Here is a 24,966-nt window from a genome sequence, read left to right as displayed (position 1 = left end):
TCTACAGAAAGGGTGAGTACACACTTCAGCAGTGGATACATAATTGCAGTAAGTAATCATTTTCTAACTTTTCATTTTGAGATAATTATAGATTCATATGCAAGAAATAACAGAAAGAAATCCTGTATCCCCTTACTCAGTTTCCCCCAACGGTAACATCTTACATTACCATGATACTGTATCACAGCCAAGAAACTGATGTTCATGGAATCCAGTGATTTTAGTCGAATTTTATTGGTTTTACCACATGGTAGTTTAGTGTATATGTATTTCCAGGCAATTTTATCACATATGTGACTACTACAGCAGGTAAAATGCAGAACAGTTCCAATATATCAATTCCTGACGCTACCCTGTATAGCCACAGCAACTTCCTTCCCAACTCTCCACACTATCTCTTAAAACCACTAGTATGTTTTCCATTTCTATAATTGTATCATTTCAAAAATATTACATAAATGAAATCATATACTACATAACCTTCTGAGAGTGGATTTCTTTATTGTCTGTAGTAGTGTCTTATGGGAAAAAATGTACCACAATTTGTTTAGCCATTCATCCGCTGAAGGATATTTGAGGTATTTCCAGTTTGGGGATATTAATTAAAAAATTGCTCTGAATATTCATACAAAAGTTTTTGTGGGACATACATTTTTGTGACTCTGAAATAAATGCCCCAACAGTGAATTTTGTGGGTCATATGGTAAGCACATGTTTAACTTAGTAAGAAATTATTGCAACTCTTTACCAGAGCAGCTGCATTCTTTTACTTGCATAGCATTTGTAGTGGTCCAGTAATTCCACATTGTCACCACGATTTGGTGTTATCTCTAATTTTCTTATTCAAGCTATTTTGATAGGAATTGATAGGAATGCATGATATCTCATTGTTTTAATTTGTCTAACAGTTAATAATATGTTGAGCAAATATCAATGTACTTACTTGCCATTTGTATATCCTTTTCAAAAAAATGTTTGTGTTTTTGCCTATTTTTAATTAGGTCATTGACTTTTCTACAGTTAGATTCTGAAAGTTCTTTCTAGATACTAGGTACAATGCTTTGTCAAATATGTGGTTTGCAAATATTTTCTCTCAATCTGTAGTTTGTTTTTTCATCTTCTTAATAGAGTTTTGGCACAGCAAAATTTTTCAATTTTGATAAGATTGAGTTTACCTGTATTCCCCGATAGATGGTTTTTTTCTGTGTTATTTGAGTAATCGTTTTTATTATTACTTTTTTATTTTGATTTTCTGATAAGAATTTTATTTTTTAGAATTATATGCACATGGCAAAAATAAAATTCAAAAGCCTAAAATTCAATTAGTTTGTTGATTATATGATAAATGAGATAATGTGTTTTCAAAGAATCGCAAATTATTTTAAAAAATCAAACAGCAGCAGGCCTCACTTTACAAGCTGAAGAAAGTTAGGAAAGACAACCAGGCGTATAGTAGTGAATATAATTAAATACACGGTAGCCATCGAGTTCGTGTGCAATTTAAAATTCCACACGCACTTTATGGCCACCCTGTATTTTATTGTAGAATATTTTCAGAAGATCCTTTTTTCCCCCTCAATTTAATAATATTCATCATTAACTTATAAATGAGACAGCACATACTGTATACGCTACTTGTTCAACCAATATTTTCAACAATTTCTGCATGCTTGCCCTGTCTGCCACTCACTTTAATTCAGAAATCCTAATGATCCAATTGTACTGATTCTTAAAGCAATAGTATTTCTTCTGTATTGTACCACAGTCCCCAGAGAGTATAGTTATAAACTTCAGCTTTTGTTCCATATTAGTTCTTAATTTATTAAAGATAAATGAATTATACCTAGTTTAATGGTGGGACAAGTTTCAAATGGTAGAATAATTTGTAAAAATGTCAATTTATATGCTATGTATTTGATAAACTATTTAAAGGCAAAAATTATTGATAGCACCATACAATTTAGTTGGAACAAAGTTGAGAAGAATTATGGCTTTCAGAATAGCCTTAATAAAGCTCAATAATATGGACAATGGAATGAAACACAAAGCTGAGCACAAACGAATATGAAGTATGTATAATGGCAAGAAAGTTTTACGTTATTGAGTGTAATCACTCAAAAACAAAAAGAAACATTATTATGCATAGATTGATGAAACAATAAAAATCATTTTTAAAAGTGGTACTTTTGACTATGCAAGAATAAATAATGTAAAAATATCATGCTGCCATAATAAATATTTAAGTCAAACTAGTAGTCTTACTTCACACCAAGGACTAATTTCATCAAGATTTAATAACAATAACATATTACTAAAAATAGTTTGAATGTTGTTAAAATAATATTTAATACTATATTTTTAATTGTCTTGAACTGTTTTGCAAATAAATATTCCCAAGAAGGAGTTTCTGCAAGTGACTTCAACTATAGCTAAATCTGGTAGCTGAGGAACAGGCATGTTTAACCATGCAGACTGGGTTAACAGGAAAATCCATTAAACAAATATATTGGAAAAGATGCAAAGATGAAAGATAGGAAAAGAAAGTATTTCCTGGGTTGCAGAAGGTTATAAATTTCTTACTCCTAAGGCTTGGTCGTATTCTTGCCCTTGAGTTTTGTGATGTGTCTTTCTATGCTTATAAGAAATTCTTTTTCTTTTTTTGGCACCTAACACATATTGTGTCTAGCCATGATAAAGTAGTAGGTAACTGGATTTGCTCCACTTCCCTAAACAATTAGAAAATCAGAGAAAAGACATGAAATGAAATAGACATCAGACAATAGGTAGTACTGGACAGTAATCCTACAGAGAATGGAAACAAATTATTTGATCCCTACAAGTGTTTCAGCTCACTGCTTGAAGAGATTTTCCAGGCCATAGCACCAGAAAGGGAATCAAAACAAAGACTGCAATCTTGCTGAGTTTAAGAGACAGAATTCAGAGTTTGGAGAGGTCAAGATGGCTAAAATTTTAAAAGCAAAGTACTAGAAAGGAGAGGAAGTTGCAATGAAAAGAAAGAATGCTGGAGAGCTTCAGGAGGATTCCTCTTGAGCCCTTATCTAGTTCTAATCTGTACTTGAGTGTGAGGTCAGGAAAGGAAGTACCAGAAAAGAAGAGGCAGATCAATCCTTGAAGGTCACATTAGTCCAACAGGTTCTGTTCTCACCAACCAGGGTAGAAAACCTCCTAATACACTCCTCCTAATACAAATACAGGGTAGAATCTTCAGAAGGGTATCACCTCTGCAATGACAACAAATTAGTACAGACTAAAGGATGTCTGGACCATTGCTAACAAAGCTTGAACAGAAACTCCAAAGGATAAAATTGAGTCCAAATAATTTAAATGTATCCCAGAAGCAAGCACACAGATATTTAAAGAATTACCTTCTATAAAAATCCAGAATAAATAATATAAATTCATAAAATTATCAAACACGCAAATAAGCAGGAAATATGACTCATAACCAAAAGAGGAAAAGTCAGTTATTACAAATGTATTCGAAAATCACACAGGTAATACAATTAACTAAAAAGAAGTTCAAAGAAAGCTAAAATAAATATACTCCATATGTCAAAGAAAATAGAGGAAAGAATGAGCATGCTGGAGTGAGAATGAAAGGTAAAGAAGAAAAACAGCTTCTAAAGATAAAAAGTAAAATACATAAAATAAAAACTATGCCAGATAATATAAAACCAGAATAAGCCTATAGAAAAAGAAAATAGTGAACTTGAAAAGATAAAGATGTAAATTACAAAATGAAATTCAGAGAGGGCAAAAAAAGAGTGACATAAAAACAAATAGGCATCAGTAGTTGTGGGAAGATATCAAGAAGCTGACATAAGGATAATTAAAGTCCCAGGACAGTGAGGGGATAGAACAATTATCTGACACAGCAATGACTGAAAAGATTCCCAATTTGATAAAAACTAAAAATCCCAAATCCAAGAAGTTCAAAAAAACTCAAGTAGAAGAAAAATAAAGAAAATTCTACAAAGGCATATAATTAACAAAATTAATGTTATATACTATGGGGCAGAAAATCTTTAAAGCATACAGAAAAAAGCAAAGATACCTCACGTACAAAGAGAAAAATAATATCGCACATTTTGAATACAATGAAAGCTAGAAGACAATGAAAAATATCTTCTAAGAACAAAAAGAAAATAACTGCCAACTAAAATTTTATAACCATCAAAAATATCTCATGGAAATGAGGGTGAAATAAAGGCTCAGACTTACAAACGCTAAGAGAATGTATCCCTAGCAGATAGGAACTATATGAAAGATTAAAGGAAGTCCTTAAGGAAGAAGGAAAATAAAACTAAACGGTAATATGGACCTACTCAAATATCAGAGAAAGGTAGTTAGATGACAAAATATAAAAGACATTCTTTTTCATTTTTTATTTCTTCAAAGCAAAAGTAATAACCATATATTTTTGGGCTTTGAAAATTGGAAGTAAATTCTTAGACAAAGCACAAAGGCTGGGAGGAGAACAAAAGGAAATACAAGGTTATAAGTTTATTATATCATATGTAAAACAATATATTCTTTGAAGATAGAATGTGATAAATTAAAAATACATAGGGTAGATTCTATAACAATTTTATGGAAATAAAATGAAGTCTAACTAATGTTCTAATAATGGAGGTAAATAGAATTATTTTCTTTTTAAGTCAGACAAGAAAAAGTAAGAGAATAAGAAAAAGGAAGAAAGAACAGTTAGGACAAATGAAGTTCAAATAGCAAAATGGTAGATGTACATATCAACACTCAGACAGTGGTTTATACTCACATAAACAATCACTTAGTAATTTAAATGGTCATTATTGTAACCATGCTGTGGTGATGATTTCATCAGTGCATGTATAAGTCAAAACTGATGGAATTGTATACTTTAAACACCTATGATTTGCTGTGTTTCAATTATACCTCAGTAAATTTGTAAAATAACCAAAGAACATAGAAAAGGAATAATTGCAATTTTAAATGACCTCAAAAATATAAAGTGCTTAGGTATAAATTTTCAGATATTCCAAGGAAAAAGCATACAATGCTAAGTTACTTGACAAATAAACAGTGCCCAACTCTTTAGACTCACATTGTCTGAAAGAAATCCACTTGCCATGTGAAGATGGAGATATGTTCAACATTAATGGATAAAGAAAATGAATACCATGAAAACATTAATCAAAGGAAAGCAGAAGTGGCTCTGCTAACATTAGATAAAGAAGACCTCAGAACAACAAATATTGACAGGAATAATTAGAGTCAAATTATGATAGTGGAGTCAATTTATCACAACACACCCTTATGTGTGCTTAATAGCTATCTCTATCTTAATAGAATCTTTAACGGAGATTCAAAGTATTTATCACAAAACTTGATAAAAATTAAGGCAGAAGTAGGAAAATCCATAATTATAGTTATATATTTCAATATGAAACTCTCCATAATTAATAAGCTAAATGCACATTCTTTTCAAGGGCCCATGAAGTACTTACAAAAATAGACCATTTAGTGCTATAACACAATAAGTGAAACACAATAATATTTAAAAGATTAAAAACATGTTAACCACACTGATTTAAATTGGAAATAAATATAAAGAAGGATATTTGGAAAGCTCTTAAATTTTAAATGTTAAATGACCCATGGCCAAGTAACACCTAGATCACAGAATCATAAAGTAAATCAGAAAATATTGTAACTGAACAAAAAGGGAAATAAAACACACAAAAATTCATAAAATACACATAAAGCAGTGCTCAGAGGAAAGTTTATAACATTAAATGTACATATTTGGGGGGAAAAAAGAAGATAGTCAATCAATGATTTCAGCTTCTACCTTAAGAAATTAGAAATGAAAAAGATGAGCATATTAAACTAAAGTAAAAAAAAATTTAAAAATCAGAGAAGTCACCAAACATAAAAAGAAAAACAAAAGGAAATCAAGGTGAAAAAAATAAGATTAATAACTCTCTAATCAAACTGAATAGGAAAAAAAGAGAATGTGCAAATTATCAATATCATAAATACAAGAGAGGCTAGCACTACAGATTTTATTGGCATTTAAAGACTGATGTGGTAATTTTATGAAAACAAAATGTCAGTACATTTGATAGGTAACGTAAAGTCAGAAATTTCTTTAATGATATGAACTACCAAAATGCACTCTAGTAGAAATAGATGAACTACATGTTCTGATCTCTATTAGATTAATTGAATATGAGTTTAAAAGCTTCCTAAATGTCAGGCCCAGGTGGATTTACTGGTAAACTCTACCAAATATGTAAGTAGGAGATAAAACCAATTCTACATTAACTCTTCCCAAAAATAGAAGAGGAGAGCGTTCTTTCTAACTCCAATAATAAAACTATCATTACCTTGATACAATCCCCCCAAAAAGACATGGTAAGAATGTTCACCTTTACTACTTTTCCACAATTTGTAGCGGAGATTCTAGCCAGAGCAAAAGGTATGAAAAAGGAATACAGGCATATAAATGGAAGAAGAAGTAAAATTGCTATATTTATATATAGTATGATCACTGTTAAAAACTCTCAGGAATCTACAAAAAAGCTATGAAGCTAGTAAGTGAATTTAGCCAAGTCACAGAATACATAGAAATATGTGAAAATTAATTGCATTTCTATGTACTGGTATTCAAAAATCTGCAACTAAAATCACAAAAATACGGTAGAATATTTACAAGTTGAATATTCACGACATAAAACACAGTTTTTCTACTTCTAGGTACTTACTCAAGAGAAACATAAGCATATTTCCACACAAAAACCTATACACAAATGTTCATAACAGCTTTATTTGAAATAGTCATAAACTAGAACTAACCTAATAACCATCAGTAGGTAAAAGGAGAAATAAATCCTGCTGTGTCCATATAATAAAATTCTACCAAAGAATAAAATTATGTAAATTATTCACAATGCAAGATGGATAAATTTTGAAATCACTGTGTTTTATCAAAGAAGCCAAAGAAATAGTAATATTCGATTATTTAATTTACATAAAATTCTAAAACATACAAACTAATTCATAATGACAGTCTAGGGCTGTGGTTCTCAACCTTCCTAATGCCATGACCGTTTAATACAGTTCCTGTGGGTGGCGACCCACAGGTCAAGAACTGCTGAGCTAGGGCTAGGAGTGAGAAAGGATCAACAGTAAAGGGCATGAGAAAATTGTGTTTTGCTTTTTGAGACACAGTCTTATTTTGTGCCTTGGGTAGAGGACTGTGGCATTATAACCCACAGCAATCTCAAACTCTTGGGCTTAAGAGATCCTCTTGCCTCAGCCTCCCGAGTAGCTGGGACTACAGGTGCCCATCACAGCACCCATCTATTTTTAGAGATGGGATTTCATTCTTGCTCAGGCTGGTCTAGAACTCCTGAACTCAAGGGATCTCCCTGCTTCTGCCTCCCAGAGTGCTGAGATTACAGGCATGAGCTACTGTGAGGAAATTTGAAGGTTAACAGAAATAGTCTTTATCTTGATTGTGATGATGGTCTCATGGGGGTATATTTAAATCAAAATCAATCAAATTATAGACATTATACATGCAGTTTATTGTATTTCAATTATACTTTAATAAATGAATAAAATGAATAACTAAACAAATAGAAAGATTAAAAACTTTAGTTAATAGTAGCATTATAATATAAAATAGGCATAAATTCAACTAAATATATGTAATACCTCTATACTAAAAAGTATAAAACATTGTTAAAAGCAATTGATAATGCTTTAAATAAACATATATATTCCATGCTCATGTATCAAAAGAATCAATATTAGTAAGACGTCAATTCCCCCAAAACTAATCCAGAGAATCCACACAGTTTATTCAAATTTCAGTAGAGTTTTTTTTTTCCAGAATTAACAAATGGATTCTAAAATTTAGATGGAAATGCAATGATGTTAAACACCCAAAACAATTTTGAAATCAAGATAAACCTGGAGGACCTATGCTACCTCATTGTAAGACTTGTTATAAAGCTACAAGTACAATAACCAAGACACTGGTGTAAAAATTAATCAATGGAATGAAAATCCAGAAAGAAACCCCATACACATATTATCTATGATATTTGATAAAGGCGTGAAGGCACCACTGGAAATGTAGAAAATTAAATTCCAATGTGCTGGGATAACTGGAACTTGAATATTCACATGGGGGGTGGGAAAGTCTACAATGCTGGACCCTTACCTTTTACAGTATACAAAAATTAACTCGAAGTGGATCATAGACTTAAAGGTAAAAGCTAATACTACGAAACTTCTACCAAAAAAAAAAAAAAGAAGAAGAAAAGAATCTTTTAGTTATCTTAGGTCAGGTAAGACTTTCTAAATAGAACTCAAAAAAATTGGAGTCTAAAGAAATTTTAAAATCATACTTTATTAATAAATGTTTTTTTCTTCTAATACAGTTAAGAAAATACAAGGGTCAGCTTAGGCCTTACTCCACACCTACAAAATCAGTATCTCCAGGACTTAGGTTCCACATAACATTCTGTATCATAAGTAATGAGAATTATTTCCTCAAATTCTCAAAAAAAAAAAAAGTTATGGACTTCATTATACAGTCCTTATATGAAAGACTGACTCATAAAAGAAGACTCATAGGGAGAAACAGAAGACAAATTATCTCTACAGTAAATAAGAGAATTAACCCTAGAGAAGGAAAGATTCTGTGATCAATTCATACTGGCCTGCAAGTACAAGAATAATCTCCAAGCAGTGATCTGGGCAGAGTGCAGGAGAATGGCAAAATGAAATATAAAATATTTAAGTTAAAAATGAAAAAAATAGTTCTTGATAATAGGTTTCCCAATGAAGTCCTGGAATCTTCTCAAAAGTTTATCAAGATAACTTATCCCTAAATAGATAAAACGATCTTAGCCACAAGAAGATAATCTAGAGAAGCCACTCTGTGAAGCTGACGGTGATGGCATCAAAGTACTTTTGCCAAGAAATGCCAACTCACAAGTTGGGTATCAAGAAAATCTCTATACAAAAACAATCTATGCCCTTCTGTTTGCTCACAACGTTGTACTATGTTAATGTAAAACTGAAAACTATAACACAACAATTTCCTTTTTGTCAGTCTACTTATAAGCAAAGAATAGTGAGTGAGAAGGGAGATAAGGAAGGGTTTTAAAACTATTTGAGTTTATGTGAATGTATGTGAATCCATGGCTGTCTATACTGGGTCTAAATAGCAATTCTTAGACTTAGGGTAAAAATTTAGATAACAGCCAACTCACAAAACCAGTGTTACAGCAAGAATTAATAGCTCATGTTTTGTTTATATTGTATATCCCAATTTCCCCTAACTGAATTTTGAAAATCAGAATGTATATATCTGAAGGAGTATCACAAAGCTGGAACTTCACAAATAATCACTAGTTTATTACAAAATGATGCATACTCATTTTAGAAAATAGAGTTAAACATGCACACAGAAAAAAATATGTATATTTCCACCACTCAAAAATAATTAAAACTGATACTTGGGTATCAACCATCTATGCACAGACACATCCAGAACACCAAAATGGAACCATCTAGCACATATTGTTTGTGATCCTGAAAAGTGCATTCTCCTAATAATACATTGATACCTCTAGTATTCTAGATATTACATGCATTGTGTAGGAAGAGATTCAGCAAACCTTAACTCAACATGTGATCCTCAAGAAATGTAAGAGTAGGTTCCTGACCAAAGAGTCCATATTCACGAAACCTCTATGTTGAGATTTTGGTAACCTAGTTTATATAATCATAGCAGTAATAATTTGATGGTGTCTCTTGTTATTTGTCATTTGATATTCTAAACTTTGTTTTTAATAGAAACATCTTGCTTTCTTAGCCCAAATTTAAGAAATTGTAACTTTTCACTTCATTGCAAAATGAGTATAAATTAGTAGCAGAGATCAAAGAATCATTAATTACAATCCCTAATGGAAATTATTCAGATTCTTCCCTACTTTTTCATGAGTCTTATCCCAAAACTATAGCAATAAATTTGTTGCATTAAAAAAAAAAAACTTCCCCAAAAGGAACTATTATTGCTGCTCTTTCTTGCTGTCCTTTTCCCATGACCACAGGGAGCCAAATTACTAATTCTTTATTGGATTTGTTATTGGAAGTGTTGCCAACATGGAATTGGAAAGAGAAAACAATTGAGCTTCCTAAGGGGAGCAGAGAGCACAAATCCGCAAATTAGCTCTAATAATTAAGGCATCTTGTGAAGGGCTTCAATGACAGGATAAACTCATCTGTCCCTAGAACAAGACCCATATCAATTACCCTGGGCATGGGGAAGCTGGTACACAACAAAGGAAATCAAAATACAGAGGCGGGCTCCAGACAATGCCTGACTCTGGTCAAGAGCAGCCTCTCCAAGGGTTATTTCTAAGCCAAGTGGTTTTGAATAAGTTTAAATACCAACAGGGGGTTAATTTGAAATCAATTTGATTCTGTTTCTGAATTAATGCTTTTAAAATCTGCTTTTATAATTTCTGCTTATCAAGGATTGCCCTTCTGGTATGAAAACTGAGCCAAGACTCAGTTATCAAATACTATGAAGCGTTCTGTTAATTAGATAGTTTATCTGTGATGAGTTGTTGACACTGAGATGATGTGTGTTAAATAATTTTAAAATATTCTGTGGGGCACTAACTTGGTGGTTCAAAGCATTATTCTTCAATTTTTCAGAACCTTCTTTGAGTCAAGCTTGAATCTCTTAGTAAAAATTAATGTGACGGTTGTATCAAATTTCTTAAATATAGAATCATTCATATCTCAAAATTATACATATGAGAGAATAAATCTTCTGGCGCTCTTTATTAGGCTGCTATAGACCATTCTAACTAATTCAGCCTCTTTCACATGCTGGTTGGTCTTTAACTGCTCGGTACAGACTGCCAGGAAATTCATCATTGCTGTTATTAAACATAATTCTCTGGATTTGCTCTTTTCATAATGTTTCTTCTAAAAGCTTTTTTGGTGATTTTTCCTCTGGCTTCTCTTCCTACCTTCATATAGGGCAACCCAGGAGAAATCTTAGAAACTGAAATATTTTTTTATCCCTGTAGGTAAATTAAAGCTCCAGCTGTTAAGGGTTTTTCTTTCTGTCAATTTTCTTTTTCAAGTTATAGTCTGTAAAGGCAGCGGCCAAGAACAGTCCACAGGGAATGGCTTGGAGTCTTACAACAAGCTTGTATCTTTGTATTTTCTAGAGGAAAAAATATTGGACACCAGTCTTTAACATGAGGAAAGCTGCTAATTAATCAGCCCATAAATTGTTAAAAGCACAAATCATTCTTTATCTCTGGGTTTTCATTTTAAGCTCTTTTAAACATTGATTTTCTTGACAATTTTTTTTTAATTTTTGCTATATTCTTTTTCTCACACATTTTCTAAGAGACCTGGTATTCCGTGTCTCATAGAATATGGACCCCTAAGTTTTCAACATTCAGTTATAGCTATAATGTGTTCAACCAATATGTACATGACTCAGAAAAAATACGGCTCCTTTTAGGTAGTGAAGTTCTCCAAAAACAACTAAACCCACAGGAGTCCTGAATTCATATCCTCATGTTACCTACTATCTGCGTGGCCTCAGGCAAGCTGACTGCCTAGATCTTGGTTTCTATACTTGTTAAACAAAGAGATTAGAATCCGTGAATATCCTTTCCATCTCTTAGACTCCATGATTTTCTTCATGGAAAGAACTTACTGTTTGAAAAAAATAAAAGTGGACTTCACATGAGGAAATACTTGGCAAACAGCCATTTGAAACTGCTTTTGTTCATTTTCTTCAAAGGATATTTTTAAAAAATGATCAACAAAGAAATGAGAAGATTGGCTATTAAGCAAAAGGAAAGAACACTGGATGATGAGTGGGGACTTGGTTCTAGCCACAGCTGTGCCAACAACAACTTAGTGACCATGATGAAGCTGTAAAACTGAAACGTCTGAGGCTGAAGATTGGACTCAAAAAAGTTTGATTTGAAAATTTAAAAAGTTTGATTTGAAAAATGCTATATCTTTATATAATGGCCCAAGCCAAAGAGGAAATACCTATGAATGTCCTAGCAGTTACTGACAATGAACTCTGCCCTCTCTTTTCTTTTTTCCACTAATTTTTTAATTAATTCCTTTAAATTTCAAAGTATTGTGGGTGGCTAGGCATGATGGCTTTTGTCTATAATCCTAACTTTCTGGGGGGCTGAGGCCGAGCTATTTCTTGAGTTCAGACGTTTAAGACTAGCCTGATCAAGCATAAGACCCTGTCTTTACTAAAAATAGAAAAAATTAGCACAGTGTTATAGTAGGTGCCTGTAGTCCCAGCTACTCAGAGACTGAGGCAGGAGAATTGCTTGAACCCAGGAATTTTAGGTTTCCATGAGTTAGGCTAATGCCAAGGCACTCTAGCCTGGGCAACAAGGTGAGACTCTGCCTTGAAAAACAAAGTAGTATGGCATACAAATATTTTTGGTTACATGGATCACTTTTATAATGCTTGAGTCATGGTTGTTAAATGTGCCCATCACTCAGATAGTGTTGTACCTATTAGGTAAGTTCTCATCTATCTTTTCATTCCCTCTTTTTCATTTGATTTCCAGTAAGTTTTACTTTCCTCTAAGCATCCGTGTAGTCCTCAGTTGGTTCCAATTTAATACTGAGTACATGTGGTGTTTGTTTTTACACTCTTTAGGTACTTTGCTTTACATCATCCTTCTTTGTGGCTAAATAGTATTTCATGGTATACAAACACCACATTTTGTTACACCAATCATGAATTGATGGGTACTTGGGTTGATTCCACATCTTTGCAAATGTGAACCATGCTATAGTAAAACATTCAAGTATATGATTTTTTTTTTAAATAATATGACCTATTTTACTTTGGGTAAATGCCCAGTTGTAGTATTGTTGGATCAGACCATAGCTCTATTTTTAGCTTTTCAGGTATCTCCATGCTATTTTCATAGAGGTTGTAGTAATTTTAAGTCTCACCAACTTCTTCAGTTAGTGTAAGAAGTGTTCCTTTCCCTCTGCATTTGTGCCAAAATCTATAAGTTCTGTTTCATAAAAGCCATTCTAACAGGGGTAATGTGATATCACATTGAACTCTACTCTTTCATTCTTAATTGGGAAATGGGTTCAGAATCATCCTGTTTTAGACCATCAGCTCAGAAGTAAAACATACTCACAAATACTACCCCTAAGGGTAACTTTCTGAATTGGTAATATGGTCATTATCATAATAACAATCTCCTTTGTGCCCACCTGTAATGGATTATAAAGGAAGTTATTCTATATATTTCTTTTCCTCTTCTTGATTTCTCCTACCCATTTCTTGACCCAGAATATAACTGAAATAGCCAATAAAAAATCAAGCTACTACTAAAAATATAAACCTAGTGGTACATCTGAGGACCATTAGGACATATGAATTAATCATTCTCTTTCTGTACATACTCCTAGAACCTCTAGGCACCCTCTATAATACTGAATATTCACAAATACTGAATATTACCTATTTTGCAGTGCTCATACATTGAAGCCTTTTAGCAAGAAAGGTAATTGGATTAATACTTTTCAAGCTCTACTCCAGTTTAAAAAAAAAATGGAAAGAATCAAGATTTGAAGGGGAAAACATTGCCAAAAAAAAAAAAATTAGTAGGGTTATAGTTTCCAGATTTTAATGGTTTACCAAGTGAGAAATATAAAAAGTGGTAAATTTTTTTCTCCTAAAACATCAAGTACTGGACACTGCCCAAGGTAAGACTGCAAAAGCAGATGGTGTAATCATCCACTCCAGATAGTCAGTTCTCCTGCTTCTTTTCTGCTTCCCTCCTTGAAACCCAGCCACAGTCTTCTCTTCTTTCTTCAGGACATTGACCCTTTCCCTAAGCTGGCACCCTCAGTTTTTGCAAGCCCTACTCTAGAAAAGTAACATACTCCAATAGCCCTTGCTTAGAACTGTTGTACAAAAGAGATACAATTTCTCAATTTCTTCATGGTGCTAATATACTACCTGAGCTAAATCCTTTTAACCAACTCATTTTAATCCCATGTGGTTTTTTTTTTTTATTATTCAGTTGGTAAAAGAATAATTGGCAACCCTTGAATGCACTTAAATAAGCATCAATAATTATGATATGACCCACTGTACCTAGGATACAAAACTCACAGGTAAAGCTTTTCAGCTTAAATTTTCTTCATACAATTCTTGCATATTAGCAGCCAACTTACTTCCATGATCCTTCTACACAACCATTTTGAAATGGCAAGCAAGAATAGAGGTTAAGGAAATTTCCTTAGGCCATGATAATATAGATTTAGAGGATAACTTCTTTTCTCAACATAAGTCATTTACTTTAAACCTTCACAATCCAAAATATTTCCAGTGTTAATTTTTTCTATGGTTAATGGGTGATGTGTATATTTTACACATCATCTATTAACCATAGAAAAAATCTCAAAATATTCATGATTTGAAAATAAAACATAACCTAGACTTTAATGCCTAAAAGACCCCATAATTTTAAGACTGTTCCCTCAAAATAGGCTGTCATGTTGTTTCTATGTTAAACTCCCAGTGCTTGGTACATGTAGAGATTGCAAATATATGCCAAATAGATGAGAAATTGTTGACAGTAGTCCAAATAAGATAGGGCCAACAAGTTGACGAATTGAGTGACATGAATTGTCCATAGGAATATTATAAAGATAAAAATGAGAGTGAGAATATCATTCTTTTCCTGCCCTCAAACATCAGGACTCCAGGTGCTTAGGCCTTTGACCTTAACTGGATAGTTACACCATCAGCTCCTCAGGTCTCAGGCCTTTGGACTCAGACAAAATTATACCATTGGCTTCTTTGATTATCCAGCTCGCAGATGGGACATCATGGATATTCTGAGCTTCCATAATTGTATGAGCCAATTCCCATAATAAATCCCCTCTTATATAGCTATAAATATATGTACATGTCCTACTGGTTCTATTTCTTTGGGTAACCCTGACTATTACACCCAAGGAATAAGTACAGAACAGTATGTCAGTATAATTTTAAATCAGAAAATATAATACTTCCAACTTTGTTTTTCTTTTCAAGATTGTTTTTGCTATTCTGGGTCTTTTGTCCTTTCATATGAATTTTAGATTTATTTTCCTATTTCTGTAAAAACTATAAAATTTTTGATAGGGATTGCATTGAATCTATACACTGGTTTGACAATACTTGACAAACACAAAATATCTTAGATTTGTGTCTTATTTAATTTTTTCATTGATGTTTTATAGTTTTCAGTGCATAGATATTGTACTTCCTTAGCTAACTTGTTCCTAAGTATTTTATTCTTATTGATGCTATCATAAATGGGATCTTCTTGATTTCTTTCTCAGATAGATCATTGTTGGTGTAAAAACATTCAACAGATTGTTGATTTGTATGCTGATTTTATATTGCTACTTTACTGGCTTCATTTACATGTTAGTTCTAATAGTACTTCATGTAAACGTCTTTAGGGTTTTCTACACATAGAAACATGTCATCTGCAAACAGGGATAATGTTACGTTTTGCTTTACTATTTAAATCCCTTTCTTTTTTTTTCCTTTCTGATTGTTCTTGTTAGTACTCCCAGTACTATTTTGAATAGAAATGGTGATAAGGGGCATCATCTTTACCTTTTACTGTATCTCAGAGGGAAAAGCTTTTAGTTTTTCCCATTGGTTATAATATTAGCAGTGGCCTTTTCACAAATGACTTTTATTATGCTTAGGAAGTTCCTTCTGTACCTATTTTGCTGAGGGTTTTTATCATGAAAGAATGTTAAACTTCGTCAAATGCTTTTTATGCATCTGTTGACAGGATCACGTGCTTTTATCTTTCCTTCTGGTAATGTGGTACATTACACTGATTTGCATATGTACAGTATATTTTTAAATGGTTGTGACGCTTGCTAATTTTTACTTTGTCAAGGACATTAAAAGTATATATAAGTGACCATGTGCTATCATTCCATAGAAGATGTAGAAGATACATTTCAACACAAAAAGTATGAATACTATGATCTGAAAATGAAGGCAAACCCTTCCAATTAACCAGTAGGGTAAATAAAAGACTCATTACATTGCCCTTTATCACAACATGACTTTATCATACAATAACACCATTTGAGGACAAGCATTTAGGAAGAACTGGTACTAAGGAAAAGAAAATGTATTCATCGGAGAAGAAGAGTCCACACAAAGACTGAAAAGGAGTAAATGAAAAAGAAGAAAGTAAATCTAGGGAATTGTGATGCCCTAGAAGCCAAAAAAAAGGACAGTATTTCAAGAAATATATGCTCAGATGCCACTAAAAGAACCAGTGAATTTATGTGTTGAGTAAGAATAGTTTCATACTAAACTAATATAATTGAAGATTTCACTTCCACACTGATTCAGGTAATACAACCAATTTTGTTGTGACTTCTAAATTTGGGTCAATAAGAACTTATTGGGCATTTGGTGTGCCCAGATCCATTTAATAGACCTGCTGAGAGGTTAAAAAAAATTAGTAACTCATTTCCTACCTTCAAGAAACTTGTAGTCTCAGAGAAGATATAAGGAATTAATGATCTATGAATTATCTCCAAAAAAGATATATAATGGCCAACAAGCACGTGAAAAAATGTTCAACATCATTAGTCACCCAGGAAATGCATATCAAAAAACACAAGTTACCACTTCACCCATAATAAGATGGCTAGAATTTTAAAAACATTCACATACACATACACAGAGAAAATAACAACTGTTGATGAGAACGTGGAGAATCTGGAACTCTCACATATTGTTGGCATGAATGCAAAATGGTACAGTTGCTGTGGAAAGCAACATGGCAGTTTTCCAAAATGTTAAACATAGAGCAACCATATGACCAGCAACTAATTCCTAGGGGTATACCCAAGAGAATTGAAAACAGGTGTTCAAACAAAACTTGTACATGAATGTTCACAGTAGCATTATTCATAAAAGTCCTAAAGTGGAAACAACCCAAATGTCTATCTACTAATGAACAGATAAACAAAATGTGTGATTGCCACACAATGGAATATTACTCAGCCATAAAAATTATTGATATATGCTACACCATGGATGATCCTTGAAAATAATATGCTAAGTGAAAGAAGCCAGATACCAGAGGCCACATGTTGTTGATTTCACTTACATAAAATACCCATAATATTCATTTATATGAAACATGTACATCCATGGGTGTTGGAGAAATAGGGAGTGACAATTTCCTGGGTACAGAATTTGTGGGTAGGGGCTAGGGAGTGAAAAAATATTCTGGAATTAGATAGAGGTGACAATTGTACAACATTGTGAATGTACTAAAATTCACTGAATTGTATACTTTTAAACAGTCAATTTTATGTTATGTGACTCAGACCTTGCCAAAAAAAAAGGTCTGCAGTACAATGTGGTAAGTCACAACAGAGTTAGCAAGCATTGTGAGAATGTAAAGGAGGACAGAGCAATCAGAAAACTAAAGAAGATGATGTGTTTGAGCTGAAATTTGAAATGCAGAGATAGAAACAAAGGGGAAGAATAGTGAGAGAAGCAGAGTACACTTTAGTAGGACAAGAAAGGGCAGGAAAGTGTAGTCATATTCAAAGAGCAGTTTGACAGTCCTGTTTGGCAGCCATAGAATAGGTTTTCATCCATGGTGTAGCATATATCAATAATATTTATGGCTGAATAATAATCTTTTTTGTTCATCTGTTCTTTAGTAGTGAACGAACAAATGGAGGCCATATAACTTGGAAAGTGAAGTACTGCTCTTTTTTCCTATAGTGCGTCATTTCCACTTGGTAGTTAACAGTGACAGCACATACCTTTGAAGCAGGTATGAAATGCAGTGTCATTAAAAGATTTCCACAGAAAATGCCTGAATTGGAGGTCTTTCTTCGTCCTTCCTTCCTACATTTCTTTCTTATTTTTAGTAGGGTTAGGATAAATCTACTACAATGAGACAATCATGAAAAGTTTTTGATGGAGTAGAAAAAAATGGGCTCTGTTTTCCCACACAAGTACTTTACTACATATAAAATTCCTAAACACTGGCAAGCAGCATAAGCCTCCTTATTGCAGCTTAGGTATTACCAAAACTGAAAGCAGCCACAGGTTTCCAGAAGGATGATTTTCCTGTCTATGATTCTAGAACATAAGTAGTCCAAATATTTTAAACATTTGCTTCATATATTTCTAAATCATAGTAGAGGACACAGATACCTTAGGTACTCAAAACACTGCTGTGGGGGGATATAAAATTTAAGGATTTCAAAATTACAATAGTCATATGGCAATTTAGTGCCTAGTTATAAAACGTTTCATCGGCATACATAACACACATCAAGTTGAATCTTGAGGTGTCAGACCTCTAAGCTTAGCCACTGTTTCTTTCTAAGATGAAACTTTGGATAAATCCCTAACATATGATTCTGCATCCCCATGATCTTTATCATCATTAGAGTCATCATCACTACAAAGTCATGAAGAATCAACATGCACATAGTCTAATTTGCACTTTAAATTTATATAAAGAGGATCATACCTACCTCTGTTAGATAGTCCCCAAGACCCTTACCTTCTGGTATTTCTCATCTTTGTGTATGGAATCACATGCTATTACATCACCCAATGTGCTGGAATTTCTTTCTCTCTGCTTCTGGCTTTGAAGAAACAAGCTGTCATGAATCCTAATATTGCTAAGAAATGAATATACTAACAACCGGGAAGTGTGGGAGATCCTTTTGTAGTCTAGCCTCTGACAAGAACTCATCCCTATCCAATAACTTTATTTCAGCATCATGAGAACTTACACCAAGGATCCCATTAAACCACGTCCAGATGCCTGGTCCACTGAAACCAAGAGAGATAACAACCTTTATGTTGTTCTGAAACATTAAGTTTATGGTAATTTGTTAATCAGTATTAGAAAAATAATGCAACTTCCAAGAAGCACACTATTTAAAACAGATAAAGAAAGATGCACTGTTTACCAATTAGAGAGATTAGACATAGAAATGTCTATAAATTCTCAACATTAAGGAGCCAAATATAAGAATGGCATGTCACGACATCCAAGCAATTTTAGTAGTGTTAGAAAAGTTTCTAGGCCCTCAAGTCACTTCCACACAATAACAGAAATAAGCCCATCATTACTGTGACCTAAGACTTTGAATTCTGAACATATGTACATATTCCTTAGCAGGAAGATATCTTAAACTACTATCAATCATTTTCAGATAATGAAAATGAAATTTTATAAGAGGAATGGAGAAAAGCATGAGAACCTTGCTGGACAGGCCAACACCATGCTTTTATGTTTCTGACCTTAAATTCTCTAAATCTCAATAACACCAATACACCTAAGAATGCACCAGGTTTGGGGGCCTGGGTATTGGGCCCTTCATGTCAACAACTGGCATGTCTTCTTACTTTCTCTGCTTTCTTCATTGTTTTTCCTCATTACATCTCCACCTTATCCTTGCAGTTGATGCATTGACTAACAACTTCTCAATTTCCCCACCTCCAAGCCTAGTTCCATTATTGCTTGCATCTTTCCTACCATCGATTCTGAAACTCCAAGGACATATGTCTAGATAAAATTTCCTAGGTCTTGCCCTAATATCAGTTAAGTCTTTCAGCCAGTATCTTGCCTAGACAAAATCCATTTCTACAAATAAGGTCTGGACACAGGCACCTGAGCAGAGAGGGAAATGGTGCTTGGGAGCAAGAGGGAAAGATCATGAATAAAACTGTACCTAATTCATAATTTTGTATAATTCTATGTCGTTGTGATTGAATTAACTACTCAGCAGACATTAGGCCACTTGAACTATCTGATTTCTCTCCCCTTGATAGTAGTATCTATGAGACATAATAGGAATAGAAGGTTTTCACTTTCTCCTAATTCATTTCAACATTTATTAAATAATTATTCTATTCAAAGCACTTTATGAAGTACTACTAGGGTCTAAAATCATACCCCTTCTGCTGAGTTGCAAGAGGAGAATATTATATAAGTTATACAATTCTCCAGAACATAAAATGGAGATGTTTCCAAATTTCAGTGCCATCCACTGGGTGAGGCAGCCTGCACTCCTCATTTATTATTCCGGGTTGGAGAGCACTTGTCAATAAAAGTAAGGATGTGGAAAGGTATTGTGGGATACCCCAACCTTTTCTCTGCCTTCTCTGTGCCTCTTGAATGCTGTGTCTTGGAAATTAGTTGTAAAGTTTGATACTGGGAAAGATCTCTGATTTTTGTGAATATGATTTAAGCTAGATGTGTGAGATTGGTTTTAGCTTGGTCTTCATAAAGGATGTAGATTTGAAATCAGCTTCTAGAGGTATATGGGATTTTAAATGGCAGAGATAAGAAAGCTGGCATTCCAAGCAGAGAAAAAATAAGAGATAAGAAACTAGAAAAACACCGGGTTTGTTCAAGTCACAATCTAGCTCCTACTTTGGCTAGATTATACAGTGGTACATCTGAGGGAACAGTAACAAATGACAAAGTTCAAAAAGTAAGTTGAGAGCTTTGAATTCCAGACTGAGGACTGATACTTAAATGTATAGGAAATAGGAGCCATTGAAGGGTTTTTGAAGAAAACCATTCTTCAAAAAGTAAGTTGAGAGCCATTGAAGAAAAATTACAGAATCACAGTGGCACTTTGGGTAGATTTCTCTAGCAGCTGGGTATAGATTGCTCTTATGCACATGAGCATGAAATGATTTGCTCAAGGATTTTCAGATAAAGTCCATGAACTCAGGTGGGTAGATCCACTAGCACACTTCAAAGTTCTCTTGAGGATTCTATTGTTGTTGCTATTTGCTTGTCTTGTTCTGTTTTACAATTTAAGAATGTTTTATATTCGTGTTGGTGGTACTTTTTAAATGTGTATTCAGGATCAGCTAGATAACCACATTATAATTGAATATTATTACAAATTTCAGTGCTCTTGCCTTCCTTCTGTTTATCATTGTGTTGATTTTAATTACAATTTCAAATGTCCCAGACTAATAAGGAAAAAAACGAAGGAGTCTTCAAATGTAAATTGATATTTGTCCCAAGGGAAAGATAAACATTTTTGTACTGATTTGAATTTTAAAAGAATATGTGGGAAAATTATATCATCACAAGGTACTTAGTAGTACATACTTCGTACTGAATCCCAAAGAACTGGAATGATTATTTCCTTGGCCTCTCCAGACTGACTACTCGTTCTGTCATGCTCTTTCTTCATCAAGAGGCTGCCTAACCACTGGCATCTGATTGGGTCTAGCAAATGGGAGTCTAGGACAGGAGGTTTAAGAATTAGAAAAGTAATCAGGGTATTTATTTTTCTGGCTTCCTCCTGGCTGGGTTTCTACAGATGGATCATGTCCCTCCAATAGAGACCATAGTTTTCCAAGTTATTCCTCTCCTGTAACTGCAGCCACACTCTCCAAGTTCTGATAATTATTTTTTCATTTGTTTCCACAGTCTGATAGGTGATATTGGGTATTTACTATTGCTATTCTGTTTTTTGTTGTTGTTGGTTGTTTGTTTGTTTGCTTGAGACAGGGTCTCCCTTTGTCACCTTTGGTAGAGTGCTATGACATCACAGCTCACAGTAACCTCAAACTCTTGGGTTCAAGCAATCCTCTTGCCTAAGCTTCTCAAGTAGCTGGAACTAGACACACCTTCCACAACACCCACTATTTTTTTTCTTTTTTTTCTGTTTTTAGTAGATGGGTCTTGCTTTTACTCAGGCTCATCTAAAACTCCTGAGCTGAAGCAGTCTATCCATCTCAGCCTCCCAAAGTGCTAGAATTATAACCATGAGCCACTACTCCCAGCTTACTATTGCTATTCTTTAACTTCTTGAATTTCTTCTAAGTCAGCCTACACCTTCGTACATATTTCCTTTATTAAGCTCTCTTCAAATACTCCTGAAATGCCATTCCCTTTCTGTCATTAACCATCTGATATAATGAACACTAGTCATTACTATGTTCTTACCACAACCGTCAATTTGGTGTCAGCAAAATTAATGTGAATGTGTTATTCTCAATCTTACTAGTTTTATAGTATTTAATATATTATTTATTTTTGGTGCATAGTGGCACCTAAGGTCTAATCATAAGATGTCTAGTTTTATACTTATAGATACTTAAGTAAATTAATAAAAATTAATAACAATAAAAATAATTACAATCAATGCAGGAGGTCCTTAAAGTTTTTTCACCTTTAAAAGAAGGCCATATTTCAGCCAACCTTGAGAATCACTAGCCTAACTTACCGCTTCCAACACAAGTTCCAAAACATCTCTAAATAGCATCATAAAAGTTGTCAGAGTGTGAAATGGACAATTGATAGAAAATGTATACTGAAAGCCAAGAACTTCATAAAGCCCATTTGACTTCAGAAGCCATAGCAAGAAAAGCTGCATATTCTCCCATCTCTATAGAAACCTACGTGAACCACCACAGATTATCATGAATGCCACTCTTCAAACCCTAGATTGGAGAATTGAACTTAGAAAGTCTTTAAATCAACTGGAGAAGTAAATCATGACTTGGCACATCCCTCTACTCTAAACACAGAGTAAGTAAGAAAAAAAACCAGTACACAGCCATATTTTAGAAGGAAAAATAAGCATCTCTGCATCAGAAATTCATAGTAGTAAATGGAGCTGATGCCTCTGGCTTGCTAGGTATCAGGTCCAGAAACAAACTGACCACAGGCAATTCAGCAGCAGAAGCATAAGATATTTCACAAGAAGAGCCAGCTTCACAACTTAGAGCTAAAGGGTAAGGGAATGTCTTTTGATTTGCGCTCAAGCCTAAAGAAGGCCTCAGGCCTAGGGAACTGGGAAAAGACTAGCCATATAATAACTGAAAAATCTGCCTTATGGCTTGGTGAATGTATCTTCAAAATCCCACGTAGCATTAGGATAGGAACTCTGAATCATCATTAGAGGCTTGGAGAAGAGATGGAGTGATGTAGTACAAGGTTGGACAATTAAGTTCTCAAACTCATCCTAGAAAAAGTGCTGCATATTCCATTGCTGAACATCACTACCATAACCTTCTAAATATTCCTCTTGGGAAGCTATGTACAGATGCCAGTACCTAATCTACCCTTCAAAATACTTTTTCTAGGATGAATTTGTGAACCTTGTCTGATGACAGCTCTGATGGCCATCACAGAAAAAGAGTTCCAAAATTGCTCTGAAGAGTAACTAAGTACTCACATCGGTGTTTAACTTCTGAAGGGAAGTACTTTTAAGGTGACCATAGTGATACTCAGCAATGATGTATCACTTTCTTTAGGATGAGTTCATGAATTTAATTCCCTTACCTCATATATTATGGTAAAGTAAGCTATGTTGCAGTATGAAAGAAACCCAAAATATCAGCAGATTCACATAGCAAAGTTTTACTACATGTTCATATTACAGTCTAAATCAGGGGTGATTCACCTTGGAAGCTATCCTCCAGTAGTGACTTGGGAATCTGGAATGATTTTATATAACATCTGCCCATTCAGTATTCTTTATGTCCATCAATGAGATTAAAAATATATATGGCCATCTCACATAAGCCCTAAACCATTTTTTGGAATAAGAGTATACTAAGAGTATACCCTAGTACACATTATGATGAGTAATACATTACTTCCACTCATAGCTAATTTGCCAGAACTAGCCACATAACTCCAAAATAAATACAAGGGTGGAAAATGTAAGATAGCACATGAATCTTTACAGAGTAAGATCCATGTGGAGGAGTCCTCAAATTTTCTAGGGAAGTGAATAAGACCAGAGTAAGAGAAAATAAATAACTTTCTATTCATAATAAGCTTGCAAACCAATGTTGAAAAACATAAGAAGAAACCTACAAATAAGAAATAATAAGGAGTAGGGCAACAGCTCCATATACCAGAGGTGGTGGGTTCAAGTCCGGCCCTGGCCAAAACTGCAAAATAATAATAATAATAATAAAACAATAATCAGAACATAAATTTTATTTGTATGAAATTAATTTCCCAGAAAAAAATACATAGACTTTAAAATAAGTATATTTTGTATGCTCATAGAAATAAATGAGTTAATAACTTCTACTTGGAAACTACTTATGAAAAAAGAAAAAAGAAAAATTGATATAAAAATGACCAGTTAGAAATATAGCCATTGAAATAAAAAATGTGATGGTAGATGAAACTGAATTAGAGATAATTGAAGACAGAATTAATGTGCAAATGGAAAAGAAGTGAAGAATCTACCCAATACATCAGAGACAATGAGATTTTTAAAATAAGAAAAGCAATTTTGAGAATGTAAGACAAATTGAGAGCCTCCCACATTCCTCTAATAAAATTCCCAGAAGAATAAAATAGAGGAAATAAATGAGAAGAATTATGTGAATAGATAATTGCTAAGAATTTGTTAGAATTGAAGAAAGACATGAAATAGAGAATATATTTCAAATTAGAAGATAATAAAAACATGTCCACACCAAAATCCATAATAAACTGCAAAATATCAAAAACACATATAAAAGAAAAGCCATCTTAAAACCTAGTACACAAAAGATTTTATACACAAAGGAAGGAAAATAGATTGAGAAACATTTCACATCTAAAGCAACAAAAGCCAGAAAACAATGGAATAATATCTTCAAAGTACTGAGGAAAAAGATGTCATCTTAGTTTTTTCATCCATGGTCTTACTTTATTTCATATTTCTTATCACTATATCCTTTCATTATAATTGAACAAATCATTATACAGAAAAATAAAGTAAAGCAATAGGTTGACATCCACAGTATTCACAGGTCTTTTCAAGTGCCCCATCATTTGGAAATACTTTATTTAAAGAATT

Source organism: Otolemur garnettii, unplaced genomic scaffold (genome assembly GCF_000181295.1).
Source record: "Otolemur garnettii isolate 467f Iridium unplaced genomic scaffold, OtoGar3 scaffold00050, whole genome shotgun sequence".
Taxonomy (NCBI): Eukaryota; Metazoa; Chordata; class Mammalia; order Primates; family Galagidae; genus Otolemur; species Otolemur garnettii.
The sequence above is the reverse complement of the archived record's forward strand: the minus strand, read 5'-3'. Positions refer to the sequence as shown.